The 14,571-nt window shown below is 36.6% G+C and overlaps 1 protein-coding gene across 1 annotated transcript in view; it reads left to right on the forward strand.

Moving 5' to 3' along the window:
• LOC124763951 (protein UBASH3A homolog) overlaps positions 1-4,537 on the forward strand; it is a 260,599-nt gene extending 256,062 nt beyond the window's left edge. Inside the window, 1 exon segment of the mRNA XM_047249130.1 lies at positions 1,688-4,537. The gene's annotated coding sequence lies outside the window, so the exon portion shown is untranslated.
• The last annotated feature ends 10,034 nt before the right edge of the window (positions 4,538-14,571 follow it).

Consider the following 14,571-nt stretch of genomic DNA (forward strand, 5'->3'; position numbering starts at 1 on the left):
TGAAATGTGTTGCTACAGGAGAATGCCGAGGATAGGCAGATAGATTGAATAACTTTTGCATGGATACTGAATTAAATTGGGAAACAATATATGGTGGAATTTGACTAAATGAAGTGGTTGGTTGACAGAACACATCTTGTCACATCAAGGAATTGCTAATTTGTTAAAGGAGGGGAGTGTGGGAGGAGGTGTAAAACTGTTGAGGGAGAACAAAGCGTACCTACAGTAAGCAGATTTCAAATGCATATAGGTTGCACTTGTTAGGCAGAGATATGAAGATGCTTGTGGTTGGACAGGGTAGAGAGTAGTGCAGAGAGCTGCATCAAATGAGTCTTCAAGTTAATACAGCCGCAGCAGCAACTAGTATGCAAACCAGCAATGGGTCAAGTTATAGTGTGGATTTTTTTTATTTATGACCAGCAGTATCTTTCGAGTGGTATTGTTTACACAGTGAATTTTGTGGCATTGCTGCTAACATCTCAGCCTTGCTTCCATATCCATTCCAGAGGATGTATACAGTAGCTTACAACAAATGCATTTGAATATGAAATTGTACATTACAGAACAAATTATGATCTAGATGTTGAGACAATAAAGGTAATTCTTTGGAAAGTAATGTCTCCTGTATAGCCAAGTTTATGTAGCTATGGACCTAGCCCTTTGGAAGGTAATGTTTCCCGTATAGTAAAAAATTTATGTAGCTATGGACCTACACCACTCAATAACCATTCAGATTTGAGTCTAAGGTTTTTAAGTTCTTGCTGGAATCTCCTACATTAAAAAGCAGTTGTCTGTTAGCAGGAAGGTGGGAATAGATAGGTACCATTATTTACATTGAAATAAAGTACCAAGTGGCAAAAAGGTCCACAAACTGTGAAGACAGACAGTCGTGTTTTTTCCTCTTCAGATCTTGAATGCTTATGGTTGTAACAGTTATTAAACTATGTAATATTTTCTTCCAATTTAATCTTAACATTGACTTCTTCTGTACTGGATCACCTTATATAAACTTCTACAACATAATTCTGTTGTCAAAATTATGTTTAATATGGTGCATCTGCTCCTGAACATAAAAAGTTTTGCATATATAGAATCACATAGAAACATGTAAGAGCGATATCTGTCAGTGGCAATTTATATTTTGAAATGCATTATTTTGTATGCAAATTCATAAATAACAACAGATTGTTATATGCAAATAAAAATGGACCCATCTACGAGCACAGAAATTAGTACTAGAAAAGATGAAGGGGCAAAGTATCGATTAATCTTGGTGATACAGAAAAATAAATGAATGGCTACCTCATGTGCTAATCCATTCATTTATTTATCATACAGATAAATAAATGAATGGCTACCTTATGTGCTACTTGATTCATTTATTTATCTGTATCACCAAGATGAATCAACACTTTGCCCCTACATCTTTTCTAGTACTGATTTCTGTGCTCATAGACAGGTCCATTTTTATTTCAAATGCATTATTTATATCATGTCTGATGACTAACACTAATGTAACTAATATCGCGCTTTATTGTAAAGAAGACACGTCAATCGAAGACGGGCACAATTAAAAAGACACTCGCAGTGTTCAGTTAATTTAACATATATTTCATGGCATTGTGATCACTTCACCTAAAGTTTCTCTTCCACCTTTGTAAATTGTAATTTCTTCAATTTGTTGCAGGGATACTGTTCTAGTTCCTGGTGATAAAAGCATTGTGTATGATGCATGTATTAAGAGGTTTGGACTCTCTTTTGTGAGCATACTCTGCATATGTTTCGGCAGCTAGCACTACCAAAGTTTTACCCCCTGAAGTCATATGGTAATGTGAACTAGTCTGTTTTGCTGACAAGGCACGCAAGCACCATGCCAAAGGTGTTCCCAAATACAAGACCATTTGTGTATTATTTATATAATTTCTTGGACAGTATTAATAAAACATTATTTTTTAAATAATATTCTGTTAAACTTAATTAATATATTTTAATATTACAGTTACATATCTGTTACTTATGGATACAGGATTTTTGAAATATTAGTGGGCTGGCTATTTAAGATTCAATATATTTTTATACATGTTGTTTGTTCATATTGTTTAGATATGTAGCAGGTACTGTAGCTTGACAGAAGGTTATATCCAGTAGTTAGTGACTTCTGGTGATTAATGTCACTGAGATATGGGAATTGAATCGCTGCATCTCCACCCTTAAATTTTTGTGGCTAAACGGTCTTGGTTCTCCTTATGCCAGTCAAGAAGCTGCTTGAATAAAGAGCCAGGTGCATTAACACACATGTAGCAGAAGAGAGGTTAGACACGTACATTTTTCATTCTCTTTTTAATTATCTTTTGTAATTGAACAAGTGAACATTATGGAAAGTCATTGTGACAGCTCAGTTTTAAACAAAGGCACAACTCGCTTGAAGGTAAATTTTATAGCTGTTTTCAAATGTAGCCTGCCCCACTGGTGTCAAAGAGGCTTTTAGTTCTCATTTTTAGTGGATTAATATCATAAAGTTCTCTCAGAACACTACATCTTATAACCTAACAGTACCAATCAGCTTGTTATAAATAGTAATGATACAGCTTCTCCAGTTTTGTTTCTACACACTTACGTGGCAGCATTTTAAAGTCAGGAAGTTTTTAAGATAATATATGTATATATTTATTTTACACTTGTAAATTGAAATCTCGGAGTACTTAATATTTTACTATTAATGAATGAAATATCTTCAAGACATCTATCGGTATTACATGTCAGTGATGGAATTATTGATGATTTAATTTGTCACTTTCACTTTACTTGTTGTCCACTTAATGACCTTTTGGGTTTGGTAAGGCAATTGTGGACTGAATATGTGCTGCAGTACACCATTTAGTTTGTGTAGCAACTACTTCTTGGATATATGTGGACTTCGTGAAAAGATTCTGCCAAAAAGCCATTTGTAAGCACTAAACTTTCTGTCACTCCATTAATGTAGACTGAGGCCATTGATGAGCTGATTTGCACAGAAATAAATTTGGAAGACACCATATTCTAAAAGGCAGTGGAACATGAAAAAAGTGAAGTTGAATTTCTTCCGTTACATGTTTGTGCAGTGAAATTCAGAGGCACTAGTTTCTGATATTTAAAGTGACATTTTGTTGTTACAAACAGTGTTGCACTGGGGTACCGAAGAAAATTTTTGATTGTGTTGATTTCCTAGCAGTTATTCTTTAATTTTAATTAAAATTGCTCATGCTTTAGTACAACACACAAATATTTATTTATTAATGTTGTCACAACAGTATTTTAGTTGTCAAAAGAAATTTGAAATAGGTTTCTGTAAGTACAAATTTAGTTGAAGTAACACTTATTTTAAGAATTCTGTGATTGTCTGTTAAGAAGGGATTTAAGTGTGCAATGCAGTTATATTTCAGGAATGCCATTAAATGTGATGGGATGTACGGTCTGACAAAGATTTGAACAGGATAAAACTGTGTGCTGGACTGGGATCTTTGCCTTCTGTAGCCAAGTGCTGCTCAGGTTGAGCTATACAGAAGTATGATTCACAACCTGCCCTTGTAGCTCCACATCCCCCACTACCTCGTCTCCTATCTTCCAGACTCACTGCTGTGAAAATTTTTGATTAATCATGTTGCTTTATTAAGGAGTAGGTGCTACAGAAATAGTAAGACTGGTAATAAATGAACAGTCAACTGCTAAATTTTTCATACAACTGGACACAGCGCATTAATAAATAATCTTCAGTTATTAATGGCATTCCTCATGAACTTAATTTTTAATTTGCATACACCAACTCCTTCACTAAATGTCTTGATACTTACCTTTTTTCATTATATGATTTGTACAATAACTTAGCACATTCCGTTGAGAGTAATAAGTGTCTTGATAAGATTTCTTTTAACTAGAGAATAAACTTTAATTCTTGTCTGTGTGGGAAATGGAACTTACCTGTCCAGGCACAAGTTACATTTCTGTGACTCTTGTAAGCAGCTGAATAATGGTTATGCCCTATTGACCATGTTATCCCTTATTAAGTACATGTTTGAGATGTAGTAAATTTGAACAAAAATGACAGATTAAACGGAAAGGAACATGTATGACAGTATGTATATGTAATTACCAAAATTTCTTGTAACTCCATTTTAATTTTCTTTGATGGAATGTTGTCATGCAGAGTTTCAAGAAATATGTACTGGAGTCAGGTTCTTATGACTGGTACAGCATTGTATGATTTTTAAATGAATATTTTACTTCTAATTAATATTTTGAAGAGAGAATGGATTTTCTATTGCTCAGCTATTAAAGATTTTTCTTGTATCAATGAATATTTTACAATACAATGTGAAAAATCATGGCTGTGTTGCAAGTTATTGCTGTAATTGCTTTCTATCTTAACATACCATTAATAGTGGTAATATATTATTCATGTTGTGCTCAATATTGTATAATTCAGACTGACATCCTCCCAAAGATGAAATATATGTATATTTTAACAGTTGTTACCTGTACGTATACACAATGTTTTACAGATGTGTTCAATAAATGCTACTTCCATTGAATTCTGCATTAACAATTATGTTACCTCCTTTCTGCTTCAGTTTTTTTTTCTCCTTCAGAACATTAAAGAGAAAGACAAGTCCATGATTTCTCTTGAAATGTATAGAATGACTCTGGTTAAATGCTGGCCATTTGTGGGTTACTAAGCAGATCTATATGTTAATTAAAAAAAAAAAAAAAAAAAAAAAAGAAATGCTTGCTACGGGTGAGACAGCTAAATTTAACAACAATAATAAATACCTTGTACAGCAGAATTTCTACTAGTTTTCATGGAAGAATTAGTTGATAGAAGAGACGGTTTCAATGGCTGCATATTTAACAGTTTTAGTCAGCTAATAACACATATCAATTTTTTGCTCTCTTGCATAGCTGTGAATATCAATTTTTTTTAAAAAATTTTTTTCCCTCCAAACTTTGATGGATAACTTATGACAAATTTTATTAGTGAACTGTGCAGGTGCAGTCAGAATGTCTACCTCCTTGAAGAGACTCTGGCAAGACAATTGACTTACTCAGAGTATTATGGGAGAAGGAGTGGAAACATGCACAGTATGTTAGAGAACTTGATCCCTCCGAAAGTTAACTACACGAGGAAGATTTTCTTTGCAGCTTTAAATATAATTATTTTTTTTTTTTCAATTAAGGAAAAAGCCCATTTGCTGAGAAAATGATTACTTAAAATTTCTTCTGTTGCTGTCTAAGAGGATTGATTACAAAGCTTGTGTAATCTTCAGAAAGTGCCACTTTGTGTGATGTATGTTGAGTAGAGGAGCATTCATATATTAAGACAAATGAGGGGGCCCAAAATCAGGGAGAAATTATAGCCCATCACAGGGGTTAGTCACTAAAATTTTGTCATCTGCCTATATTGTTTTTTAGGTAGCACATATCCTTTTTTGTAAGTAATACCATTACTCTCCAAACTAAACCTTTTTGAAGAGAATATCATGATCTGTGCTCTCAAATGTCTGTTCTTCAAAGTTAGTTTAAGGGTTGTGCAGATAATGAACAATATAGGATTCCAGTTTCTTTGATTAATTTTTGTGTGCTTCCATTTAAGTAGATAAGACTGAACTACTTTTAGATAGTAACATTATCTATTTCAAATCTCATCACAGTTCTGCTGCACTATAACGGTTACGAAAAGCTCAAAGAGATAGTCATACTCTGGTTAAATGCTGGCCATTTGTGGGTTACTAAGCAGATCTATATGTTAATTAAAAAAAATAAAAAAATAAAAAAAAAGGCTTGCTACCGGTGAGGCAGTTAAATTTAACAACGGTAATAAATACCTTCTACAGCAGAATTACTACTAGTTTTCATGGAAGAATTAGTTGCTAGAAGAGACAATTTGGCAGAGGATACTTTCCATTTCACTACATGTCACACTGTATACAGACCATGGAAAGAATGACTGCTCAAATGCCTCTGTGTGCTGCAATTAGTCTAATTTTGTTTTTGTAATCCCTATAAGAGCCAAATGAGGGAAAAGAGATAAGGTGCCCTACTGATAAAATTTTGGCATTACATACTACATATGACAGGTTATGTTGGAATTTGTGCCCAAAAATGTGCAGCAAAGATGGTATGACTCTGTCCTCTATACCACTAGAATATTGTTTGCTACCAGCCCAATAAAGCACACAATATTCCATGCAGAAATGTACTGGCTGCATATGCAACCATCATTTAATGCAAATGAGACATACTTCCATCCCTAACACACACAAATCATTTGAATTCTTACATTCAGTGCATCCTGAATGGTTAACTGTCAGTGTTATGTTCCCCATACAGTTGTGAACACTGCACTGAACAAATGATGCTGCATGCACTATTGGTACCCACAGATACCCTTTGTAGTGAACACTGTGAATAACAACCACTTGGCCAACAAAGCTCTAATTGTCATACTCCAGCAAAGAACTTAGTCTCTATTTAAACAATAAAACCATACCATGCTCAAGGTAATAGTCTTCCTCACAATACAGCGAAAACACACTTTTCGCTTAGTACAAACTATGGGTTTGGAAAAAAGCAGCCTGGCAAATGATCCAAAAACCGCATCAAATGCCAGTTTGATTTCATGGTGTATGAGAGCCATTAATTATGTTTGTAATTGCTGAAAGAATACCAATTTTTTACACTAATCTGGTTACATTGTTCTACAACATAAATGAAGATTACAATAATTCCTGACATAAGTTTCTTGCCCTCCTTATACTTCAATGTGTTGGGAAGAGAGAGAACACCTCTTCTATCCACATCTGCCGTATTTACTTGAATCTAAGCTGCACTTTTTTTCCTGTTTTTGTAATCCAAAAAACCGCCTGCGGCTTAGAATCGAGTGCAAAGTAAGTGGAAGTTCTGAAAAATGTTGGTAGGTGTCGCCACAACTAACTTCTGCCATCTAATATATGTAAGCACTACACAAGTATGCTTTGCAGGCACAAAGATAAATACTGGCGCCAAAACCTCTGTGTCAGTAAATAAATTAAAAGAAAAGGTAGAAGAATGTAAACATTATGCCATTTATTCTTTAATGTTTGCTGCTATCTCATTTAAATCCTGTCTGCCTAATAAACTACGAAACTAGAGTGAAACGACAGCAAACGCGGAAGAATATACATATCATGTCATGTTTATATTCGTATTATTCGTATGCTGAATAGTGATACAGTCAGAAATGAAGCATGGCAGCTGACTATATTTTTAAATCTAAGATGACTAATTTCCGTGCAGAATGTAATGTACTAAAGAGGTGTCTGCAGAGATTTCCAAACGGAGAAAATTTTTCGCTATACTCTCGTTCACAACATTTTCTATCATGCGCAGTCTATTATTTGGTTCTTGTTGATCATTATCAAAGAAAGCAGCAGTGTAAGTAACAACAAATAGCAGTCTCTTGCCATTGTTTCTCTTATGAGACAATTCCTCTCTCTTTTTTTTAATTGTAAGCAGCGGTAGCGCGCACAAAAGCAAGGCATGCCGCGAGCGGCGACAGGTCGTAAACACTCATTATCAGAATGTGTCAAACAATGCGTGACACAGTACAATAATGCATTTTCAGCTTAGAGTGACGTAAATCCCTATAACAAAGTGAACGGCACTTATTAGATCAAACTAAAATAAGCAATCGATTCAAACCAGACAAAGCACGCGAAAAAGGAAGGGTACCCATACAAATACGGACGGAGCGCCTGACACATAGCAATGGCTACTTGGTAAAGCTTAACTGTTAAGCTTTTGACTCGAACCAAACTACAGTAGCTGTATCTTCATCCATTCGACCTCAATTGTGTTTACCGTTACAATGGACCAACTTTGTTTCGATTTGGAGGGGCGGTCTAAAACTTTTCTCTCACCTTGAATTTCGAGCCTCAAATTTCAGGAGCGGCTTAGATTCGGGAAAATTTTTTTTCCTTGATTTCGAGTCTCATTTTTCAGGTGCGGCTTAGATTCGAGTAAATACGCTATACTGTGCACACCTGGAGCATGGCAGAGGATACTTTCCATTTCACTACATGTCACACTGTATACAGACCATGGAAAGAATGACTGCTCAAATGCCTGTGTGTGCTGCAATTAGTCTAATTTTGTTTTTGTAATACCTATCAGAGACATACATAGAGGGATGTGGTATGTTCCTGGTTCTTGAAACTTTATAAGCTTGCACAGTATATTTGACATATATATTCAAGTGTCTGCCAGTTCAGGTTATTCCACATTTCCATGAATCAAACAAACCCAAGTCTATTCAGGCTGCCCTTCACTGTATATGTTCAATATCCCTTGTTAGTCCTGTTTGGTACGAGTCTCACACACTTGAGCAACATTCTAAAGATGGCTCTCACTTGTGTTTTGTAAGCAATTTCCTTTGAAAAGTGACAGCATTTTCACAGTACCTCACCAATGAACCACAGTCTGACACTTGATTCGTATCACCACAAATTGTTACATCCAGGTATCTGGATTAGTTAGTTGATTCCAGCAGTGACTCATTAACATTTCAGTCAAAGGATACTAAATTTCTTCTGAACATTTACCTCAAGCTGACAAACTTTGCACTATTTTGTGGTCTTGTCAAGATCTGACTAAATGTGTGTGCTATATTTTCAGGCAGTAACAATAGTTCACTGCATCATTTGCAAAAAATCTCTTAATGCTGTTTGCTAGGTCATTAATATACAGTATAGACAGTGAGAATTCCAACTCACTCTGCCAGGGCATACCATAAGTTACTGCCGCTAACGTACTACTACTACTACTACTACTACTACTACTACTACTGCACCAATTGATAACCCTATATCCAAGGTAATGTAGTCACAAGTTTTGCCTGATACCCCATACGATTGTGCATTAGTGTGGTATTGAGTGGAATGCTTTTTAAGATGCCAAGAAACAGTGCATTTACCTGCCTGTGTCACTACCACAGTGGTAACACTGGTTCCCATCAGATCACCAAAGTTAAGTGCTGTTGGGCTTGACTAGAACTTGGATGGGCGACTGTTGATGTCTGCGGAGTGCTGTTGGGACATGGGGTGCACTTAGTCCTTATGAGGCCAATTTAGGGCAACAGTCAGAAAAGCGATGTGCTGGCTATGTGCCCCTCTGTATCCACATCCAGTGTCACCTGATGGCTAAGGATGATACAGCAGTCAGTCAGTATCTTTCGGCCTGACTAAATGGAGGGGAGAGCCATTCTTAGTAAGAGATCTTTTGATAAGGTTCAGCTACAGTACTAGTTGATGGCTTCATGCATTACCCTCTTGTCTGCTAAATGGGTTTCATTTAGCATTTATCTTGGTATAAAGCAAATTATTTAACAGGTTGTTGGAGTACAATGAAAAATTGTATTAAATTGATATTTAATGAAAGAAAAAGGCATACTGCATTAAGTCAGACAAATTAACTTCACTTTCTAACAAAACAAAGGCTTCTTGACTTTTTATTGTCTATTTAAACAACAGCAACATCAAACATAATTCAGTCACAATAACAGAATAAAAAAGTTTTTATCTACTTGGTTAAGTTTAACTCTCAACAGAGATGCTGAGATCTTTCTTCCACAATCATTCCAAATTTTCATGGTAAAATTGCAAAAAAATCCCCAGTCAGGAAATAATAGAGGAAATGCTGCAGAAAAAAAGAGCTGAAAACCGTAGACCGCCATAGGCTAGTTCAGCAGTAACCATTTCAAAATGTAAATAAAAGCTGATTTTTAAAGCGACATACCAAACATTCTTAGGAAATTACTTGTAGAAAGCACCAACACTTTACTGTGAGATAGTATGTTGTACACTGCTGCAATAACTATGAAAAGACCTCTAGGTTTTTTCCAAAGAAGAATTAACTTTTTTGGGTGTTAGTAGTTTACAAACAAACAAAAAGGAGAGGAAAAAAGGAAAAGAATATGCCAGGCAAGTACCTTGAAAAATCCACCAATGGGAATAAAGAACTACAGAAACAAAATATATATGCATTTTTTCCATCTTGGAAGACCAAGCAACTTTAACAGGAGCCACAGCAGTTAGTGTGATTAAAATTACTTGTTGTGCCTTAAACAGATTTTCTCCTATCCGAGCTTTCACATCACATGCCAACTGTCTGCTGTTAACAGTGGACCAGCTCACTTACAGTGTCACAAAGACACACTTCTGGCCAAGGAAGTGTGAGTTTGAATGGCTGTATGTGTGACTGTGTTTACTATTGCTAGAAAAACAACTATTGCTCAAAAGCTGGTGTGAATGCTGTTTTCTATTATGTGTTTTTGTGCTCCATGCATCAATCCACTATAGGTGTGTGGTTGTCTTTCCTTTATTTTACACATGCATTAACCCAGAGACAATGGTTATAAGTGGAATTAAACCATTTTAATAATGAAAAATACTTGAAGGAAGGCAGTGAAGTAGGTGTGTGGAAGCATTTGTATTTAATCACTTACAACAGATGCAGCATAGCAAAAAGAGCCAGAGAGAGATTGACTCCCTTTTCTCTCCCCCTCCTCCACTGGGCCAAATGTGTGAACTGCCTGACTGTACATGCAAGATATTGCTCAACAACATATTAAGGGTTAATTAAGGAAGAAATTTCTGGGTATGAGCCTGTGGTCACTGTGAATACTTTTATGAATAAAACTGTCTAGATCATGTATTAAAATTTCCTTTTTTATTTCGATGTCTCAGCTACAGCCATAATCAAATATCTGCAGTAGAGATGAAAGAAATATAGAGAGAGACAGGCATTCGCTCCACACAGTGACAAGCTAAAAAAAATAATAAATTAGAAGTTAAAAAAAATATTTTTAAGGGTACACTCACCAAAATGCTTAAAAATAGTCAGTCAGTACTAAAACCTATGCCTAAGTGGGGTGTCAACTAACAGCTCCATTCAAAAAATTTTACAAAGATGTAAATTTTAGTCAACAGATGGTGCTAGTGTTGGGAATGTTGTCTTCATATTTAATTTTATTTTATTATTTATACATTTTTTTCTTTTCAGACCTATAACAAGAGAGATTGTAGTTAAAATATAAAAATCCAAAGTCAAATTATAAAACATGATTTAAATGTGTATACTTGTCAAATTAGCCACTCAGGTGGTGACAGTAAGCCCAAGTGGAGTTCTCCGAACTAACATTGATTCATTAAATCTGCTACACAATAATATCTATATCACGGCTCATGAACTTTAGTATTAAATGTGTTGTTTACATAAACATGATACAGAGATTATAAAACTAGTACCTCTGATACTTTTTCATCCGAGTGGACTTTTAAAAATATTTTTAACATTTCAATTTATTAACTTTTGGTAGCTTCTTGTGGTATGACAAACATCTGCCTCTGTCTGTTCCTTTCATGTTACAGCTCCCATTTGGATTTACACAATAAGAAGAAAATATAACTGTATGAACATGAGAAGCATCTAGCACTTGATCAGCATCCCAGTGAACTAAAATATAGCCAAACAATGCATTTAAATCTGTAAACTTATAAAACGCATTACGAAGAATACAACAATCAAGTCATTAAGTTAAAATATTTTGGAAGGCAGCTTCATCTTGCAGAAGCAGCAGCAACTTGCTCCCTGAGGTCTGTCATTTGGAGCACACCAGCGGGAGCACTGCTGGTCCACCAGATGTGAGGCAAGATGTGGCCCAGTTCACAGCAGGAGAGCACAGCAACAGTCATCATACATTACACTATCAAAAAGACAGTTAGGAATAAACTCACTCTATGCATTCAAAACTGTCTGTGAGCTCTGTTTTTGTGGATAAAAATTTCTAGATCTTCCAATATGTTTAAGCTATATCCCTCTGAAGCTCTCTGCAATGTTTCCTTGCTTTCACTTATTTGGCCTAGCTCATGCTTCTGAGTTTTTACAGGGTGTTTCAAAAATGACCGGTATATTTGAAATGGCAATAAAAACTAAATGAGCAGTGATAGAAATACACCGTTTGTTGCAATATGCTTGGGACAACAGTACATTTTCAGGCGGACAAACTTTCGAAATTACAGTAGTTACAATTTTCAACAACAGATGGCGCTGCAAGTGATGTGAAAGATATAGAAGACAACGCAGTCTGTGGGTGCGCCATTCTGTACGTCGTCTTTTTGCTGTAAGCGTGTGCTGTTCACAACGTGCAAGTGTGCTGTAGACAACATGGTTTATTCCTTAGAACAGAGGATTTTTCTGGTGTTGGAATTCCACCGCCTAGAACACAGTGTTGTTGCAACAAGACGAAGTTTTCAACGGAGGTTTAATGTAACCAAAGGACCGAAAAGCGATACAATAAAGGATCTGTTTGAAAAATTTCAACGGACTGGGAACGTGACGGATGAACGTGCTGGAAAGGTAGGGCGACCGCGTACAGCAACCACAGAGGGCAACGCGCAGCTAGTGCAGCAGGTGATCCAACAGCGGCCTCGGATTTCCGTTCGCCGTGTTGCAGCTGCGGTCCAAATGATGCCAACGTCCACGTATCGTCTCATGCGCCAGAGTTTACACCTCTACCCATACAAAATTCAAACGCGGCAACCCCTCAGCGCCGCTACCATTGCTGCACAAGAGACATTCGCTAACGATATAGTGCACAGGATTGATGACGGCGATATGCATGTGGGCAGCATTTGGTTTACTGACGAAGCTTATTTTTACCTGGACGGCTTCGTCAATAAACAGAACTGGCGCATATGGGGAACCGAAAAGCCCCATGTTGCAGTCCCATCGTCCCTGCATCCTCAAAAAGTACTGGTCTGGGCCGCCATTTCTTCCAAAGGAATCATTGGCCCATTTTTCAGATCCGAAACGATTACTGCATCACACTATCTGGACATTCTTCGTGAATTTGTGGCGGTACAAACTGCCTTAGACGACACTGCGAACATCTCGTGGTTTATGCAAGATGGTGCCCGGCCACATCGCACGGCCGACGTCTTTAATTTCCGGAATGAATATTTCGATGATCGTGTGATTGCTTTGGGCTATCCGAAACATACAGGAGGCGGCGTGGATTGGCCTCCCTATTCGTCAGACATGAACCCCTGTGTCTTCTTTCTGTGGGGACACTTGAAAGACCAGGTGTACCGCCAGAATCCAGAAACAATTGAACAGCTGAAGCAGTACATCTCATCTGCATGTGAAGCCATTCCGCCAGACACGTTGTCAAAGGTTTCGGGTAATTTCATTCAGAGACTACGCCATATTATTGCTACGCATGGTGGATCTGTGGAAAATATCGTACTATAGAGTTTCCCAGACCGCAGCGCCATCTGTTGTTGAAAATTGTAACTACTGTAATTTCGAAAGTTTGTCTGCCTGAAAATGTACTGTTGTCCCAAGCATATTGCAACAAACGGTGTATTTCTATCGCTGCTCGTTTAGTTTTTATTGCCGTTTCAAATATACCGGTCATTTTTGAAACACCCTGTAAGTGTGTTATCAATGTGCTACCATTCCCATCATAGGAGTGTTCCCTAAAGCTTGTCATGAATTTCCTTCCTGTTTGCCTTATATAAACCTTTCACAATCAGTGTAACTTATTTTATACACTCCTGAATCACTGTACTTGTCATGTCTGTTTCCACCTTTTTGGCATAACCCCCTTTCCCAGCCTCCCTATGGTTTGAAAGCCTGTAGTGGCATTAGGTTTCTTGAAGCTGTAAGCAATGCTTTCTGAATGTGAATCATTAAATGTTAACGATGCATAGGTTTTGTTATTATGATGCCTCCCCCATTAAGTACTTTTTCTGTATTTAATTTTCTTGTACATTTTGATGATGTCAGTCTTCTCCCACCCACCTGTATGATCTGTTTGCATAATTATTTGAAGCTCTTTCTCAATTTCATCCTCATCCTAAGGTAATTTCAAGATTCTGTGTATCAGGTGCCTGAAGAAGACATACTCATATCTTTGGAAATAATGTTATTTCACCTTTGTGGGCAGATCAGTGTTTGTTGGTTTCTCTATATACCTGTTTTGTACCTTCCATCATTGTTAGTTAATACCAGGTCCAGAAAGGTTATACTTTTATCTTTTTGTAGCTTGAACATGAAATAATTTTAGGGGTGCATGGTGCTCAACTTACTTCAGATTTCTTGTCTTTCATCGGCACTACCCTTGTATACTAAAATAATGTCTTTGACATACCTCCTATAATATAAGACTTTCTGTTCTGTTTTCTCGTTTGCTCAAAAGAATTTGTCCTCTAGGTCACTTATAAAAATTTCTGCTATTATTTCAGACAGAGTATTGCTCATTGCTAATCCACCTGTCTGCTGATATGTATAATTGTTAAAGTTGAAGGAGCAGAAACAGAGCACTAACTCCAGAAATTCTGTTAATTTCACACATACTGCTATAGTAATCCTCTGATACTTTTCTTCCAGAGTGTACTTTTAAAAATATTTTTAACCTTTCAATTTATTAACTTTTGGTAGCTTCTTGTGGTGTGACAAACATCTGTCTCTGTCTGTTCCTTTCATGTTACAGCTCCCATT

This window comes from Schistocerca piceifrons, chromosome 1, assembly GCF_021461385.2.
Source record: "Schistocerca piceifrons isolate TAMUIC-IGC-003096 chromosome 1, iqSchPice1.1, whole genome shotgun sequence".
Lineage (NCBI taxonomy): Eukaryota > Metazoa > Arthropoda > Insecta > Orthoptera > Acrididae > Schistocerca > Schistocerca piceifrons.